Below are 14,799 nucleotides of genomic sequence, written 5' to 3' on the forward strand. Positions count from 1 at the left end.
GCTGGGGGGTCCGGGGTGGATGTGCCCCCTCAGGCCGTACCCTTTATAATGCACGGAGGGGAATATACGGGGAGGATAGAGGAGACGGTGCTGGGGGGTCCGGGGTGGATGTGCCCCCTCAGGCCCTTTATAATGCACAGAGGGGAATATACGGGGAGGATAGAGGAGACGGTGCTGGGGGGTCCGGGGTGGATGTGACCCCTCAGGCCGTACCCTTTATAATGCACGGAGGGGAATATACGGAGAGGATAGAGGAGACGGTGCTGGGGGGTCCGGGGTGGATGTGCCCCCTCAGGCCGTACCCTTTATAATGCACAGAGGGGAATATACGGGGAGGATAGAGGAGACAGTGCTGGGGGGTCCGGGGTGGATGTGCCCCCTCAGGCCGTACCCTTTATAATGCACGGAGGGGAATATACGGAGAGGATAGAGGAGACGGTGCTGGGGGGTCCGGGGTGGATGTGCCCCCTCAGGCCGTACCCTTTATAATACACGGAGGGGAATATACGGAGAGGATAGAGGAGACGGTGCTGGGGGGTCCGGGGTGGATGTGCCCCCTCAGGCCCTTTATAATGCACGGAGGGGAATATACAGGGAGGATAGAGGAGACGGTGCTGGGGGGTCCGGGGTGGATGTGCCCCCTCAGGCCGTACCCTTTATAATACACGGAGGGGAATATACGGGGAGGATAGAGGAGACGGTGCTGGGGGGTCCGGGGTGGATGTGCCCCCTCAGGCCGTACCCTTTATAATGCACAGAGGGGAATATACGGGGAGGATAGAGGAGACGGTGCTGGGGGGTCCGGGGTGGATGTGCCCCCTCAGGCCGTACCCTTTATAATACACGGAGGGGAATATACGGAGAGGATAGAGGAGACGGTGCTGGGGGGTCCGGGGTGGATGTGCCCCCTCAGGCCGTACCCTTTATAATGCACAGAGGGGAATATACGGGGAGGATAGAGGAGACAGTGCTGGGGGGTCCGGGGTGGATGTGCCCCCTCAGGCCGTACCCTTTATAATGCACAGAGGGGAATATACGGGGAGGATAGAGGAGACAGTGCTGGGGGGTCCGGGGTGGATGTGCCCCCTCAGGCCGTACGCTTTATAATACACAGAGGGGAATATACGGGGAGGATAGAGGAGACAGTGCTGGGGGGTCCGGGGTGGATGTGCCCCCTCAGGCCGTACCCTTTATAATGCACAGAGGGGAATATACGGGGAGGATAGAGGAGACGGTGCTGGGGGGTCCGGGGTGGATGTGCCCCCTCAGGCCGTACACTGTATAATGCACAGAGGGGAATATACGGGGAGGATAGAGGAGACAGTGCTGGGGGGTCCGGGGTGGATGTGCCCCCTCAGGCCGTACGCTTTATAATACACAGAGGGGAATATACGGGGAGGATAGAGGAGACGGTGCTGGGGGGTCCGGGGTGGATGTGCCCCCTCAGGCCGTACCCTTTATAATGCACAGAGGGGAATATACGGGGAGGATAGAGGAGACGGTGCTGGGGGGTCCGGGGTGGATGTGCCCCCTCAGGCCGTACACTGTATAATGCACAGAGGGGAATATACGGGGAGGATAGAGGAGACAGTGCTGGGGGGTCCGGGGTGGATGTGCCCCCTCAGGCCGTACACTGTATAATGCACGGAGGGGAATATACGGGGAGGATAGAGGAGACAGTGCTGGGGGGTCCGGGGTGGATGTGCCCCCTCAGGCCGTACCCTTTATAATGCACAGAGGGGAATATACGGGGAGGATAGAGGAGACAGTGCTTGGGGGTCCGGGGTGGATGTGCCCCCTCAGGCCGTACCCTTTATAATGCACAGAGGGGAATATACGGGGAGGATAGAGGAGACGGTGCTGGGGGGTCCGGGGTGGATGTGCCCCCTCAGGCCGTACCCTTTATAATGCACAGAGGGGAATATACGGGGAGGATAGAGGAGACGGTGCTGGGGGGTCCGGGGTGGATGTGCCCCCTCAGGCCGTACCCTTTATAATGCACAGAGGGGAATATACGGGGAGGATAGAGGAGACGGTGCTGGGGGGTCCGGGGTGGATGTGCCCCCTCAGGCCGTACCCTTTATAATGCACGGAGGGGAATATACGGGGAGGATAGAGGAGACGGTGCTGGGGGGTCCGGGGTGGATGTGCCCCCTCAGGCCGTACCCTTTATAATGCACGGAGGGGAATATACGGGGAGGATAGAGGAGACAGTGCTGGGGGGTCCGGGGTGGATGTGCCCCCTCAGGCCGTACCCTTTATAATGCACAGAGGGGAATATACGGGGAGGATAGAGGAGACGGTGCTGGGGGGTCCGGGGTGGATGTGCCCCCTCAGGCCGTACCCTTTATAATGCACAGAGGGGAATATACGGGGAGGATAGAGGAGACGGTGCTGGGGGGTCCGGGGTGGATGTGCCCCCTCAGGCCGTACCCTTTATAATGCACGGAGGGGAATATACGGGGAGGATAGAGGAGACGGTGCTGGGGGGTCCGGGGTGGATGTGCCCCCTCAGGCCGTACCCTTTATAATGCACGGAGGGGAATATACGGGGAGGATAGAGGAGACAGTGCTGGGGGGTCCGGGGTGGATGTGCCCCCTCAGGCCGTACACTGTATAATGCACAGAGGGGAATATACGGGGAGGATAGAGGAGACGGTGCTGGGGGGTCCGGGGTGGATGTGCCCCCTCAGGCCGTACACTGTATAATGCACAGAGGGGAATATACGGGGAGGATAGAGGAGACGGTGCTGGGGGTCCGGGGTGGATGTGCCCCCTCAGGCCGTACCCTTTATAATGCACAGAGGGGAATATACGGGGAGGATAGAGGAGACGGTGCTGGGGGGTCCGGGGTGGATGTGCCCCCTCAGGCCGTACCCTTTATAATGCACAGAGGGGAATATACGGAGAGGATAGAGGAGACGGTGCTGGGGGGTCCGGGGTGGATGTGCCCCCTCAGGCCGTACCCTTTATAATACACGGAGGGGAATATACGGGGAGGATAGAGGAGACGGTGCTGGGGGGTCCGGGGTGGATGTGCCCCCTCAGGCCGTACCCTTTATAATGCACAGAGGGGAATATACGGGGAGGATAGAGGAGACAGTGCTGGGGGGTCCGGGGTGGATGTGCCCCCTCAGGCCGTACCCTTTATAATGCACAGAGGGGAATATACGGGGAGGATAGAGGAGACAGTGCTGGGGGGTCCGGGGTGGATGTGCCCCCTCAGGCCGTACCCTTTATAATACACGGAGGGGAATATACGGGGAGGATAGAGGAGACAGTGCTTGGGGGTCCGGGGTGGATGTGCCCCCTCAGGCCGTACACTGTATAATGCACAGAGGGGAATATACGGGGAGGATAGAGGAGACAGTGCTGGGGGGTCCGGGGTGGATGTGCCCCCTCAGGCCCTTTATAATGCACAGAGGGGAATATACGGGGAGGATAGAGGAGACGGTGCTGGGGGGTCCGGGGTGGATGTGCCCCCTCAGGCCGTACCCTTTATAATGCACAGAGGGGAATATACGGGGAGGATAGAGGAGACGGTGCTGGGGGGTCCGGGGTGGATGTGCCCCCTCAGGCCGTACCCTTTATAATGCACAGAGGGGAATATACGGGGAGGATAGAGGAGACGGTGCTGGGGGTCCGGGGTGGATGTGCCTCCTCAGGCCGTACCCTTTATAATGCACGGAGGGGAATATACGGGGAGGATAGAGGAGACGGTGCTGGGGGGTCCGGGGTGGATGTGCCCCCTCAGGCCGTACCCTTTATAATGCACAGAGGGGAATATACGGGGAGGATAGAGGAGACAGTGCTGGGGGGTCCGGGGTGGATGTGCCCCCTCAGGCCGTACCCTTTATAATGCACGGAGGGGAATATACGGGGAGGATAGAGGAGACAGTGCTGGGGGGTCCGGGGTGGATGTGCCCCCTCAGGCCCTTTATAATGCACAGAGGGGAATATACGGGGAGGATAGAGGAGACAGTGCTGGGGGGTCCGGGGTGGATGTGCCCCCTCAGGCCGTACCCTTTATAATGCACGGAGGGGAATATACGGGGAGGATAGAGGAGACGGTGCTGGGGGGTCCGGGGTGGATGTGCCCCCTCAGGCCTTACCCTTTATAATACACGGAGGGGAATATACGGGGAGGATAGAGGAGACGGTGCTGGGGGGTCCGGGGTGGATGTGCCCCCTCAGGCCGTACCCTTTATAATGCACAGAGGGGAATATACGGGGAGGATAGAGGAGACGGTGCTGGGGGGTCCGGGGTGGATGTGCCCCCTCAGGCCGTACCCTTTATAATGCACAGAGGGGAATATACGGGGAGGATAGAGGAGACGGTGCTGGGGGTCCGGGGTGGATGTGCCCCCTCAGGCCGTACCCTTTATAATACACGGAGGGGAATATACGGGGAGGATAGAGGAGACAGTGCTGGGGGGTCCGGGGTGGATGTGCCCCCTCAGGCCGTACCCTTTATAATACACGGAGGGGAATATACGGGGAGGATAGAGGAGACGGTGCTGGGGGGTCCGGGGTGGATGTGCCCCCTCAGGCCGTACCCTTTATAATGCACAGAGGGGAATATACGGGGAGGATAGAGGAGACGGTGCTGGGGGGTCCGGGGTGGATGTGCCTCCTCAGGCCGTACCCTTTATAATGCACGGAGGGGAATATACGGGGAGGATAGAGGAGACGGTGCTGGGGGGTCCGGGGTGGATGTGCCCCCTCAGGCCGTACCCTTTATAATGCACAGAGGGGAATATACGGGGAGGATAGAGGAGACGGTGCTGGGGGGTCCGGGGTGGATGTGCCCCCTCAGGCCGTACCCTTTATAATGCACAGAGGGGAATATACGGGGAGGATAGAGGAGACGGTGCTGGGGGGTCCGGGGTGGATGTGCCCCCTCAGGCCGTACCCTTTATAATACACGGAGGGGAATATACGGAGAGGATAGAGGAGACGGTGCTGGGGGGTCCGGGGTGGATGTGCCCCCTCAGGCCGTACCCTTTTATAATGCACGGAGGGGAATATACGGGGAGGATAGAGGAGACGGTGCTGGGGGGTCCGGGGTGGATGTGCCCCCTCAGGCCGTACCCTTTATAATGCACAGAGGGGAATATACGGGGAGGATAGAGGAGACGGTGCTGGGGGGTCCGGGGTGGATGTGCCCCCTCAGGCCGTACCCTTTATAATGCACAGAGGGGAATATACGGGGAGGATAGAGGAGACGGTGCTGGGGGGTCCGGGGTGGATGTGCCCCCTCAGGCCGTACCCTTTATAATGCACAGAGGGGAATATACGGGGAGGATAGAGGAGACGGTGCTGGGGGGTCCGGGGTGGATGTGCCCCCTCAGGCCGTACCCTTTATAATGCACGGAGGGGAATATACGGGGAGGATAGAGGAGACGGTGCTGGGGGGTCCGGGGTGGATGTGCCCCCTCAGGCCGTACCCTTTATAATACACGGAGGGGAATATACGGAGAGGATAGAGGAGACGGTGCTGGGGGGTCCGGGGTGGATGTGCCCCCTCAGGCCGTACCCTTTATAATGCACGGAGGGGAATATACGGGGAGGATAGAGGAGACAGTGCTGGGGGGTCCGGGGTGGATGTGCCCCCTCAGGCCGTACCCTTTATAATGCACGGAGGGGAATATACGGGGAGGATAGAGGAGACGGTGCTGGGGGGTCCGGGGTGGATGTGCCCCCTCAGGCCGTACCCTTTATAATGCACAGAGGGGAATATACGGGGAGGATAGAGGAGACGGTGCTGGGGGGTCCGGGGTGGATGTGCCCCCTCAGGCCGTACCCTTTATAATACACGGAGGGGAATATACGGAGAGGATAGAGGAGACGGTGCTGGGGGGTCCGGGGTGGATGTGCCCCCTCAGGCCGTACCCTTTATAATACACGGAGGGGAATATACGGGGAGGATAGAGGAGACGGTGCTGGGGGGTCCGGGGTGGATGTGCCCCCTCAGGCCGTACCCTTTATAATGCACAGAGGGGAATATACGGGGAGGATAGAGGAGACAGTGCTGGGGGGTCCGGGGTGGATGTGCCCCCTCAGGCCGTACCCTTTATAATGCACAGAGGGGAATATACGGGGAGGATAGAGGAGACAGTGCTGGGGGGTCCGGGGTGGATGTGCCCCCTCAGGCCGTACCCTTTATAATGCACAGAGGGGAATATACGGGGAGGATAGAGGAGACAGTGCTGGGGGGTCCGGGGTGGATGTGCCCCCTCAGGCCGTACCCTTTATAATGCACAGAGGGGAATATACGGGGAGGATAGAGGAGACGGTGCTGGGGGGTCCGGGGTGGATGTGCCCCCTCAGGCCGTACCCTTTATAATGCACAGAGGGGAATATACGGGGAGGATAGAGGAGACGGTGCTGGGGGGTCCGGGGTGGATGTGCCCCCTCAGGCCGTACCCTTTATAATGCACAGAGGGGAATATACGGGGAGGATAGAGGAGACGGTGCTGGGGGGTCCGGGGTGGATGTGCCCCCTCAGGCCGTACCCTTTATAATGCACGGAGGGGAATATACAGGGAGGATAGAGGAGACGGTGCTGGGGGGTCCGGGGTGGATGTGCCCCCTCAGGCCGTACCCTTTATAATGCACGGAGGGGAATATACGGGGAGGATAGAGGAGACGGTGCTGGGGGGTCCGGGGTGGATGTGCCCCCTCAGGCCGTACACTGTATAATGCACGGAGGGGAATATACGGGGAGGATAGAGGAGACAGTGCTGGGGGGTCCGGGGTGGATGTGCCCCCTCAGGCCGTACCCTTTATAATGCACAGAGGGGAATATACGGGGAGGGTAGAGGAGACGGTGCTGGGGGTCCGGGGTGGATGTGCCCCCTCAGGCCGTACCCTTTATAATGCACGGAGGGGAATATACAGGGAGGATAGAGGAGACGGTGCTGGGGGGTCCGGGGTGGATGTGCCCCCTCAGGCCGTACCCTTTATAATGCACAGAGGGGAATATACGGGGAGGATAGAGGAGACAGTGCTGGGGGGTCCGGGGTGGATGTGCCCCCTCAGGCCGTACCCTTTATAATGCACGGAGGGGAATATACAGGGAGGATAGAGGAGACGGTGCTGGGGGGTCCGGGGTGGATGTGCCCCCTCAGGCCGTACCCTTTATAATACACGGAGGGGAATATACGGGGAGGATAGAGGAGACGGTGCTGGGGGGTCCGGGGTGGATGTGCCCCCTCAGGCCGTACCCTTTATAATGCACAGAGGGGAATATACGGGGAGGGTAGAGGAGACGGTGCTGGGGGGTCCGGGGTGGATGTGCCCCCTCAGGCCGTACCCTTTATAATACACGGAGGGGAATATACGGGGAGGATAGAGGAGACGGTGCTGGGGGGTCCGGGGTGGATGTGCCCCCTCAGGCCGTACCCTTTATAATGCACAGAGGGGAATATACGGGGAGGATAGAGGAGACGGTGCTGGGGGGTCCGGGGTGGATGTGCCCCCTCAGGCCGTACCCTTTATAATACACGGAGGGGAATATACGGGGAGGATAGAGGAGACGGTGCTGGGGGGTCCGGGGTGGATGTGCCCCCTCAGGCCGTACCCTTTATAATGCACGGAGGGGAATATACGGGGAGGATAGAGGAGACGGTGCTGGGGGGTCCGGGGTGGATGTGCCCCCTCAGGCCGTACCCTTTATAATGCACGGAGGGGAATATACGGGGAGGATAGAGGAGACGGTGCTGGGGGGTCCGGGGTGGATGTGCCCCCTCAGGCCGTACCCTTTATAATGCACGGAGGGGAATATACGGGGAGGATAGAGGAGACGGTGCTGGGGGGTCCGGGGTGGATGTGCCCCCTCAGGCCGTACCCTTTATAATGCACAGAGGGGAATATACAGGGAGGATAGAGGAGACGGTGCTGGGGGGTCCGGGGTGGATGTGCCCCCTCAGGCCGTACCCTTTATAATGCACAGAGGGGAATATACGGGGAGGATAGAGGAGACGGTGCTGGGGGGTCCGGGGTGGATGTGCCCCCTCAGGCCGTACCCTTTATAATGCACAGAGGGGAATATACGGGGAGGATAGAGGAGACGGTGCTGGGGGGTCCGGGGTGGATGTGCCCCCTCAGGCCGTACCCTTTATAATGCACAGAGGGGAATATACGGGGAGGATAGAGGAGACGGTGCTGGGGGGTCCGGGGTGGATGTGCCCCCTCAGGCCCTTTATAATGTAATCATTTCATGCTGTCAGTAATTATCGTGTTGTGTAAAGTTGTGAAGCTGGAACGCGCTGTCAGTGATTGATTCGCCTCTCGTGGCTCTCGTGGGACCCCCGATATCACGTGTTATGACAAATGCTGTGGATGTGATTTCCCTTCTCAGCATTTATTGATTTCCATTTGTCCAATGTTTTGTAGGTTTCCCCATAAAACACGCGCAGATGGTGGAATGTAATAAGGAGGCGAGAAACATTGCGCTCTCGTACATTAACCCTTGCGGCACAGATGATGATGATGTCCCCATCCTAATTATGGAGATTACATTGGATCATTTTTTTCTCTTTCTATATATTAAATTGTTTGTTGGCTTTAAAGGGGTTAAAATATCACAATCTGTAATTCACTGTCATTAGCAAACATCCAGCGTCTCACAGCTACATAATAAGCCCTCCGCCTTCAGAATACGGACTCCTCCCAAACATAACCGATGCCACAAGATGAAGGAGCCGCTCAGCTCTCAATGTAAAATTCTGCAGAAAATGTATTTCATGATAATGTTACAACAATGGATGTTCATGGAGGAAATCCCATATTACTGGCGCGAGCTGAACTCCTGCGATACGGTGCATCCACCAAAGAGGTAACAAATAGCAAAGTTATTGGGGGTCATTTACTAAGGGTCCGAATAGCTATTTATCGGGTTTCCCGAATATTACTGTTTTGCACCGGTTTTCCCTGAATTTCCCGGGGTTTTTGGCACGTGATCGGATTGTGGTGCATCGGCACTGGCGTGGCCGGGGCGTGGCCGTCGGAAAACCCGACAGATTTTTTTTTTTTAAATGTGTCGCTTGACACGCACTTTCCTGCACCCGGCCTGGCTTGGTGAACTCCAGAAACTCCAGCGGACTTCAGTGCAGCAGCGACACCTGGTGGACGTCGGAGGAACTGCCTTAGTGAATCGCCGGAAGACCCGAATCCACCGCAGAGAACGCGCCGCTGGATCGCCACAGGACCGGGTAAGTAAATCTGCCCCAATGGGCCCCATTCGCGTTCCAGCAGCGGCTTCTCCGACGAGCGTTCGGGTCTTCCGGTGATTCATGAAGGTCCTGCGCCCAATGTCCACCAGGTGACGCTGCTGCGCCGAGGTGCGTCAGAGTTCACTGTTCTCCTCCTGGTGCAGGCAAGTATGGCGCGTGTGACCATTTAATTTTTCTAAATATGGCGATTTTTACAAATCCGTCAGGTTTTCCGACGGCTACGTCCCCTGATTTCCGTTGCATGCAACCTGATCGCATGCGCAAAAATCCCGGCGGGATTCTGCGCAAAACGGAAAAAATACCAAAACCTGACGGAAAAATGTGAATGGGGCCGCTAATAAATCTGCCCCAGTGTCTCTGAAACATCGCCAATGTGCGTGAATCCTGAACGGGAATGCTCTGCTCACCACAGTCACTACAATTGGTGTCTTACCCATTATGTGATAAAACAGGGGAGGCTTTCCGACACCCCAACGCGCGTTTCTCCCACGCTTCCTCAGGGTGATAAGTTTGGGGGATGGGGAACATAGTGGTTGGTTTCCTTGAATATACGGGGGGGTCTGCCATGCGGTGAGTGGGGTCCAGAGGTGGCGGATGGGGGTAAATAACAGGTTGGGCAGATTTTGGCAGAATCTCTCTCTTTGTAGCTCCTCTTTTTGAGATGGGATTTTCAATTGAATAAAAATCGTTATTTATGAGGGTCAAATAAAATAACATTTTGTGCCGATATTTATCCAACATTGGGGGTTTATTGGGAAAAGGGGGGTGAGGGGATTGCAGAATACACAGGGTAAAGCATTAGGGGGGTGGGGGCAAAATGGCCGATAAACAAGGGAACCGAACTCAACACCCAATGTTCTGTGTTGTGTCCTGTGTGTACTATGTGCCGTGTGTACTATGTGCAGTGTGTACTATGTGCAGGGAGTGTGTACTATGTGCAGTGTGTACTATGTGCAGTGTGTACTATGTGCAGTGTGTACTATGTGCAGGGAATGTGTACTATGTGCAGTGTGTACTATGTGCGGTGTGTACTATGTGCAGGGTCCTGTGTACTATGTGCAGTATGTACTATGTGCAGGGTCCTGTGTACTATGTACAGTGTCTTGTGTACTATGTGCAGGGTCCTGTGTACTATGTGCAGTGTGTACTATGTGCAGGGTCCTGTGTACTATGTGCAGGGTCCTGTGTACTATGTGCAGTGTCCTGTGTACTATGTGCAGTGTGTACTATGTGCAGGGGTCCTGTGTACTATGTGCAGGGGTCCTGTGTACTATGTGCAGGGTCCTGTGTACTATGTACAGTGTGTACTATGTGCAGTGTGTACTATGTGCAGGGTCCTGTGTACTATGTGCAGGGTCCTGTGTACTATGTGCAGGGTCCTGTGTGCTATGTGCAGGGTCCTGTGTACTATGTGCAGGGTCCTGTGTACTATGTGCAGGGTCCTGTGTACTATGTGCAGGGGTCCTGTGTGCTATGTGCAGGGTCCTGTGTACTATGTGCATTGTGTACTATGTGCAGGGTCCTGTGTACTATGTGCAGGGTCCTGTGTACTATGTGTAGTGTGTACTATGTGCATTGTGTACTATGTGCAGTGTCCTGTGTGCTATGTGTAGTGTGTACTATGTGCATTGTGTACTATGTGCAGGGTCCTGTGTACTATGTGCAGAGTCCTGTGTACTATGTGTAGTGTGTACTATGTGCATTGTGTACTATGTGCAGGGTCCTGTGTGCTATGTGTAGTGTGTACTATGTGCATTGTGTACGATGTGCAGGGTCCTATGTACTATGTGCAGTGTGTACTATGTGCAGGGTCCTGTGTACTATGTGCAGTGTCCTGTGTACTATGTGCAGGGTCCTGTGTACTATGTACTATGTGCAGTGTCCTGTGTACTATGTGTAGTGTGTACTATGTGCATTGTGTACGATGTGCAGGGTCCTGTGTACTATGTGCAGGGTCCTGTGTACTATGTGTAGTGTGTACTATGTGCATTGTGTACTATGTGCAGGGTCCTGTGTGCTATGTGTAGTGTGTACTATGTGCATTGCGTACGATGTGCAGGGTCCTGTGTACTATGTGCAGTGTGTACTATGTGCAGGGTCCTGTGTACTATGTGCAGTGTCCTGTGTACTATGTGCAGGGTCCTGTGTACTATGCACTATGTGCAGTGTCCTGTGTACTATGTGCAGTGTGTACGATGTGCAGGGTCCTGTGTACTATGTACTATGTGCAGTGTCCTGTGTACTAAGTGCAGTGTCCTGTGTACTATGTGCAGGGTCCTGTGTACTATGTGCAGTGTCCTGTGTACTATGTGCAGTGTCCTGTGTACTATGTGCAGGGTCCTGTGTACTATGTGCAGTGTCCTGTGTACTATGTGCAGTGTGTACTATGTGCAGTGTCCTGTGTACTATGTGCAGGGGTCCTGTGTACTATGTGCAGGGTGTGTACTATGTGCAGTGTCCTGTGTGCTATGTGCAGGGTTCTGTGTACTATGTGCAGGGTCCTGTGTACTATGTGCAGTGTGTACTATGTGCAGGGTCCTGTGTGCTATGTGCAGTGTCCTGTGTACTATGTGCAGGTTCCTGTGTACTATGTGCAGTGTCCTGTGTACTATGTGCAGTGTCCTCTGTACTATGTGCAGTGTCCTGTGTACTATGTGCAGGGTCCTGTGTACTATGTGCAGTGAGTACTATGTGCAGTGTCCTGTGTACTATGTGCAGTGTGTACTATGTGCAGGGTCCTGTGTACTATGTGCAGTGTCCTGTGTACTATGTGCAGAGTCCTGTGTACTATGTGCAGTGTGTACTGTGTGTAGTGTCTTGTGTACTATGTGCAGGTTCCTGTGTACTATGTGCAGTGAGTACTATGTGCAGGGGTCCTGTGTACTATGTGCAGTGTGTACTATGTGCAGTGTCCTGTGTACTATGTGCAGTGTCCTGTTTACTATGTGCAGGTTCCTGTGTACTATGTGCAGTGTCCTTTGTACTATGTGCAGGGTCTTGTGTACTATGTGCAGGGTCCTGTGTACTATGTGCAGTGTACTATGTGCAGTGTGTCCTATGTGCAGTGCCCTGTGTGCTATGTGCAGTGTCCTGTGTACTATGTGCAGTGTGTACTATGTGCAGTGTCCTGTGTACTATGTGCAGTGTCCTGTGTGCTATGTGCAGGGTTCTGTGTACTATGTGCAGGGTCCTGTGTACTATGTGCAGTGTGTACTATGTGCAGGGTCCTGTGTGCTATGTGCAGGGTGTCCTGTGTGCTATGTGCAGGGTCCTGTGTACTATGTGCAGTGTCCTGTGTACTATGTGCAGTGTCCTGTGTACTATGTGTAGTGTCCTGTGTACTATGTGCAGGGTCCTGTGTACTATGTGCAGTGAGTACTATGTGCAGTGTCCTGTGTACTATGTGCAGTGTGTACTATGTGCAGGGTCCTGTGTACTATGTGCAGTGTCCTGTGTACTATGTGCAGGTTCCTGTGTACTATGTGCAGTGTGTACTGTGTGTAGTGTCTTGTGTACTATGTGCAGGTTCCTGTGTACTATGTGCAGTGAGTACTATGTGCAGGGGTCCTGTGTACTATGTGCAGTGTGTACTATGTGCAGTGTCCTGTGTACTATGTGCAGGTTCCTGTGTACTATGTGCAGTGTGTACTATGTGCAGGGTGTCCTGTGTACTATGTGCAGGGTGTCCTGTGTACTATGTGCAGTGTGTACTATGTGCAGGGTGTCCTGTGTACTATGTGCAGTGTCCTGTGTACTATGTGCAGTGTGTACTATATGCAGGGTCCTGTGTACTATGTGCAGTGTCCTGTGTACTATGTGCAGTGTGTACTATGTGCATTGTCATGTGTACTATGTGCAGTGTGTACTATGTGCAGGGTCCTGTGTACTATGTGCAGTGTCCTGTGTACTATGTGCAGTGTGTACTATGTGCAGTGTGTACTATGTGCAGTGTGTACTATGTGCAGGGTGTCCTGTGTACTATGTGCAGTGTGTACTATGTGCTGTGTGTTCTATGTGCAGTGTGTACTATGTGCAGGTTCCTGTGTACTATGTGCAGTGTGTACTATGTGCAGGGTGTCCTGTGTACTATGTGCAGTGTGTACTATGTGCAGGGTCCTGTGTACTATGTGCAGTGTGTACTATGTGCAGGGTCCTGTGTACTATGTGCAGTGTCCTGTGTACTATGTGCAGTGTGTACTATGTGCAGGGTCCTGTGTACTATGTGCAGTGTCCTGTGTACTATGTGCAGTGTGTACTATGTGCAGTGTGTGCTATGTGCAGGGTCCTGTGTACTATGTGCAGTGTGTACTATGTGCAGGGTCATGTGTACTATGTGCAGTGTCCTGTGTACTATGTGCAGTGTGTACTATGTGCAGGGTCCTGTGTACTATGTGCAGTGTCCTGTGTACTATGTGCAGTGTGTACTATATGCAGGGTCCTGTGTACTATGTGCAGTGTGTACTATGTGCAGTGTCCTGTGTACTATGTGCAGGGGTCATGTGTACTATGTGCAGGGGTCCTGTGTACTATGTGCAAGGTGCTTTGTACTATGTGCTGGGGTCCTGTGTACTATGTGCTGGGGTCCTGTGTACTATGTGCAGGGTCCTGTGTACTATGTGCACTGTGTACTATGTGCAGGGTCCTGTGTACTATGTGCAGGGTCCTGTGTACTATGTGCACTGTGTACTATGTGCAGGGTCCTGTGTACTATGTGCAGGGTCCTGTGTACTATGTGCACTGTATACTATGTGCAGGGTCCTGTGTACTATGTGCAGTGTCCTGTGTACTATGTGCAGTGTGTACTATGTGCAGGGTCCTGTGTACTATGTGCAGTGTGTACTATGTGCAGTGGTCCTGTGTACTATGTGCAGGGTCCTGTGTACTATGTGCAGGGTCCTGTGTACTATGTGCAGTGTGTACTATGTGCAGTGTGTGCTATGTGCAGTGTGTACTATGTGCAGGGTCCTGTGTACTATGTGCACTGTGTACTATGTGCAGGGTCCTGTGTGCTATGTGCAGGGTGTACTATGTGCAGGGTCCTGTGTACTATGTGCAGTGTGTACTATGTGCAGTGTGTGCTATGTGCAGTGTGTACTATGTGCAGGGTCCTGTGTACTATGTGCACTGTGTACTATGTGCAGGGTCCTGTGTGCTATGTGCAGGGTGTACTATGTGCAGGGTCCTGTGTACTATGTGCAGGGTCCTGTGTACTGTGTGCAGTGTGTACTATGTGCAGGGTCCTGTGTACTGTGTGCAGTGTGTACTATGTGCAGGGTCCTGTGTACTATGTGCAGTGTGTACTATGTGCAGGGTCCTGTGTACTATGTGCACTGTGTACTATGTGCAGGGTCCTGTGTGCTATGTGCAGGGTGTACTATGTGCAGGGTCCTGTGTACTATGTGCAGGGTCCTGTGTACTGTGTGCAGTGTGTACTATGTGCAGGGTCCTGTGTACTGTGTGCAGTGTGTACTATGTGCAGGGTACTGTGTGGCGTGACGATTATTTTGTGCACCTGTAACATGGGGCGTGGGACTTTACATGATAAATATGTCGCACGGTGGGA

This window comes from Engystomops pustulosus, chromosome 10, assembly GCF_040894005.1.
Source record: "Engystomops pustulosus chromosome 10, aEngPut4.maternal, whole genome shotgun sequence".
In the NCBI taxonomy this organism is placed as follows: Eukaryota; Metazoa; Chordata; class Amphibia; order Anura; family Leptodactylidae; genus Engystomops; species Engystomops pustulosus.